This window comes from Cebus imitator, unplaced genomic scaffold (assembly GCF_001604975.1).
Source record: "Cebus imitator isolate Cc_AM_T3 unplaced genomic scaffold, Cebus_imitator-1.0 Scaffold266, whole genome shotgun sequence".
NCBI classification, from domain to species: Eukaryota; Metazoa; Chordata; class Mammalia; order Primates; family Cebidae; genus Cebus; species Cebus imitator.
The window spans coordinates 1,221,961-1,226,826 of NW_016107581.1; positions in this window are offsets into that span (position 1 = coordinate 1,221,961).

The window sequence follows — 4,866 nt, forward strand, 5'->3', positions numbered from 1 at the left end:
TTAGTAGAGACGGGGTTTCACCATGTTGACCAGGATGGTCTCGATCTCTTGACCTCGTGATCCACCCGCCTCAGCCTCCCAAAGTGCTGGGATTACAGGCGTGAGCCACTGCGCCCGGCCACTTTTTGTATTTTTAATAGAGACAGGGTTTCACCATGTTGGCCAGGCTGATCACGAGCTCTTGACCTCGGGGGATCCACCTGCCTCGGCCTCCCAAACTGCTGGGATTACTTAGGCTTGAGCTACCGCACCCCTTTTTTTTTTTGTAGAGATGAGGTCTCACTATGTTGCCCAGGCTGGTCTTGAACTCCTGAGCTCAAATGATTCTCCTGCCTTTGTCTCCTGAAGTGTTGGGATTGCAGGTGTGGGCCACCTGTGCCTGGCCCTAGGTATTTTCTCACAGTTTCGGAGGCCAGAAATCCAAGATCAAGGTGCCGGGGAAGTCATGCCCTCTGAGGCCCCTCTTGCCTGGGAGCTCGATGGCTTCATACTGGGTCATTTTTATTTTTTATTTTTTTTTATTTTTTTTAGACGGCGTCTTTCTCTGTCACCCAGGCTGGAGTGCAGTGGCTCGGTCGCAGCTCACTGCAACCTCCACCTCTCAGGTTCAAGCGATTCTCTTGCCTCACCCTCCTGAGTAGCTGGAATTACAGGCACCTGCCACCACGCCCAGCTAATTTTTTGTATTTTCAGTAGAGACGGGGTTTCACTGTGTTTGCCAGGATGGTCTCGATCTCCTGACCTCGTGACCCGCCCGAATGGGCCTCCCACAGCGCTGGGATTACAGACGTGAGCCACCGCTCCCAGCCTGCTTTGCTTTTTTTAGAGACTAAGGTATGGCTCTGTTACCCAGGCTGGAGTGCAGTGGCATGATCACGGTTCATTGCAGCTTCGAACTCCTGGGCTTGAGTGATCCTCCCACCTCAGCCTTCTGAGTAGCTGGGACTGCAAGCGCACCACCACTCCCAGCTAATTTATTTTTCATTTTGGAGGGGAACTGGGCGGGGGTGGCGCAGGGCGGGAGGCCTTTTATTGCTCAGGCTGGTCTTGAATCTGGTCTCGAGCAACTTTAACCCGCCTTGGCCTTCAGAGCAGGCATTGGCTGGTAAAGGTGTCAGCCGGGAAGTGATGCCCATCAGCTTTCGTCACAGCCCATTGGCCAGAACCAGTCACACAGCCCCCCCCACTTTCAGAACTCCTCCCACAAAACTCGTGCCCACCTGTGGAACCTGGCTAGGGAACTTTTATGTTTAGGAAGGGAATGAGAAGCCGGGCGCAGTGGCTCACCCCTCTAATCCCAGCACTTTAGGAGGCCGAGGTGAGTGGATCACGAGGTCAGAAGTTCAAGACCAGCCTAGTGAAGATGGTGAAAACCCGTCTCTACTAAAAACTACAAAAATATTAGCGGAGTGTGGTGGTGGGCGCCTGTAATCCCAGCTACTTGGGAGGTTGAGGCAGGAGAATCGCTTGAACCTGGGAAGGGGAGGGAGAAGTTGCTGCGAGCCGAGATGATGCCACTGCACTCCAGCCTGGGCGACTGAGACTCCGTCTGAAGAAAAAAAAAAAAGGAAGGGGATGAGAACTTGAAAACTTGGTGAGCACTGCAAGTATCTACCAGCGCTCTTGTTTTAATTGTACCATATGCATGAAAACGCCACCATCTGACTTTGGCTTAATCAAGACCATTCACACCTTCCAAGAGTTCAGCCTGAACATCACCAGCTAACGGGGGAGACACTGTGAATTCCTTTCTAACGGCGACAGCATGTGGCCACGTCTGAGAACTGCACCTTCTCAGTTCACCTCGGATCACCGTGGAAGACCTGGGATCCCTGCGGGTCACCAGGAATCGCTTCCGGCCATCTGGATGTTGAGTAGTCAAACGAATCACCATCTTTGGCTGGGTGACATGACACTTTGTTTTTAAAACTTAAAAATGTGGCCGGGCAAGGTGGCTCACGCCTGTAATCCCAGTACTTTGGGAAGCCGAGGTGGGCGATCACAAGGTCAGGAGTTCAAGACCAACCTGGCCAACACGGTGAAACCCCGTCTTTACTAAAAATACAAAAATTAGCAGGGCGTCGTGGCACACGCCTGTTGTCCCATCTCAGGAGGCTGAGGCAGGAGAATCACTTGAACCCAGGAGGCAGAGGTTGCAGTGAGCTGAGATTGAGCCATTACACTCTGGCCTGAGTGACAGAGTGAGACTCTGTCTCAAGAAAAAAAAAAAAAAAAAAAAAATTTCTGGGTACATAGTAGGTGTATATATTTATGGGGCACATGGGCTACTTTGATACAGACATGCAGTGCATAATAATCACATCAGAGTGAATGAGGTATTTATCCCCTCAAGCGTTTAACTTTCGTTAGAAATAATCCAATTAAACTCTCTTTTTTTTTTTAGACATAGCCTCGCGTCGCCCAGGCTGGAGTGCAGTGGTGCCATCTCAGCTCACTGCAACCTCCGCCTCCTGGCTTCATGCAATTCTCCTGCCTCAGCCTCCTGAGTAGCTGAGACTATAGGCGCGCACCACCACACCCAGCTAAATTTTGTATTTTTAGTAGAGACAGGGTTTCACCATGTTGGCCAGGATGGTCTCGATCTCTTGACCTCATGATCCACCCACCTCGGCCTCCCAAAGTGCTGGGATTACAGGGGTGATTACCTGCCTTTGGTTTCTTTAAATTGTGCCTGAGTTCCACAGACATAATCTCTGCCATCTCTGAATATCCTATTTTCAGGCTTGATGAAGTGTTCCAGGCATGTCTTCTTATTTCCTTCCCAGACCTGGAGTCAGCATTTGCGTCAAGGACCTCGAGTTCCTTTCAGAGGAAAATGACATTTGGATACAATAATCTGTGTGCCTAGAAATCTAGGTGAGACATAACAAAATCTCTGATCCCTTAGTGGTGAAGAAGGCAGAGTCCGCCAGCCTTCTTTGGGTGGGGGGCTCACTCTGTCCCTTGTGCCTCTGCCTCTCAATCCCCTTGTCTGTTACTCAGTGGAGTTCTGTGTCACTCCGTCTCCTAGTCTGTCAAAAGCAGGAGAAGGCTGGATTCGGTGGCTCACGCCTGTAATGCTAGCACTTTGGGAGACTGAGGCAGGTGGATCACATAAAGTCAGGAGTTGGAGCCCAGCTTGGCCAACATGGTGAAACCCTGTCTCTACTAAAAATACAAAAAACTAGCCAGGTGTGGTGGTGGGCGCCTGTAATCCACAGCTACTTGGGAGGCTGAGGCAGGAGAATCGCTTGAACCTGGGAGGTGGAGGTTGCCACGAGCTGAGATTACCCCACTGCACTCCAGCCTGGGCCACAAAGGCAAAACTCCCTCTAAAAAACAAACAAAAATGCTGGGCGTGGTGGTTTACGCTTGGAATCCCAGCACTTTGAAAGGCCGACGCAGTGGATCACCTGAGGTCAGGAGTTCGAGACCAGCCTGGCCAACATGGTGAAACCCTGTCTCTACTAAAAAGACAAAAAATTAGCCAGTGTGGTGGTGGGTGCCTGTAATCCCAGCTACTCGGGAGGCTGAGGCAGGAGAATCTTGCCAGGAGGCAGAGGTTGCAGTGAGCTGAGATGGCACCATTGCACTCCAGCCTGGGCGACAGAAAAAAAAAAACCACGAGGGGCTTATGTTTTAAAATACATTGTCTGAGGCCAGGCGCGGTGGCTCACGCCTATAATCCCAGCACTTTGGGAGGCTGAGGTCGGCGGATCACCTGAGGTCGGGAGTTCGAGACCAGCCTGACCAACATGGAGAAACCTCATCTCTACTAAAAATACAAAAAACTAGCCAGGTGTGGTGGTGCAGGCCTGTAATCCCAGCTACTTGGGAGGCTTAGGCAGGTGAATTGCTTGAACCCGGGAGGCAGAGGTAGTGGTGAGGTGAGATTGTACCATTGAGCTCGTCTGGGCAACAAGAGTGAAACTCCATCTCAAAAAAAAAAAAAAAAAAAAAAAAGCTGTCTGTCCTCGTCCCCTTCCCCAGTAGCCTGTTGGATGTCTCCTGCCTCCAAATCGGATTTAATTCTCTCTGTGCTCTGCTGAGGCTGGCCTGGCTTAAGAGGATTGGGACACTTGCTTAATGGGACCAGGAACAGCACTGGGGAGAACCAGGGGCCAGGATTGCCACCAGGGGGCAGCAGAGGAGAGGCAGAGTGGCAGAAGGAAGCGGTGGGGGTGCTCCCATGTGACGAAGGTGAGGGGGGTGGGGAAGTGGTGGGGGTGAACTGGGAGGGGATGGTATAGAAAGGACAGTCCTCCCACCCCAGCTGAGTGGGTTAACATTACTCACATGGTCACTGGATACATACTGAGAAAATGAGGCTGGGCGCAGTGATTCACGCCTGTAATCTCCACACTGGGAGGTTGAGGTGGGAGGGTCTGTCGAGGTCAGGAGTTTGAGACCAGCCTGGGCAACATAGCAAAACCCCATCTCTACCAAAAATACAAACAGCTGGGCATGATGGCATGTGTCTGTGGTCTCAGCTACTTGGGAGGCTGAGGTGGAAGGATTGCTTGAGCTTGGAGGGCGGAGGTTGCAGTGAGCCAGGATCACGCACGCCACTGCACTCCAGCCTGGCAGAGTGAGACTCTGTCTTGAAAAAAAGAAGAAATTCTCCCATTTAATTTTTTAAGCCTCTGTTTAATCACTTTAATTATTTAAAAGGTATACTTTAGCTGGGCGCGGTGGCTCACGCCTGTAATCCCAGCACTTTGGGAGGCCGAGGCGGATGGATCACGAGGTCAAGAGATCGAGACCATCCTGGTCAACAAGGTGAAACCTCGTCTCTACTAAAAATACAAAAATTAGCTGGGCATGATGGTGCGTGCCTGTAGTCCCAGCTACTCGGGAGGCTGAGGC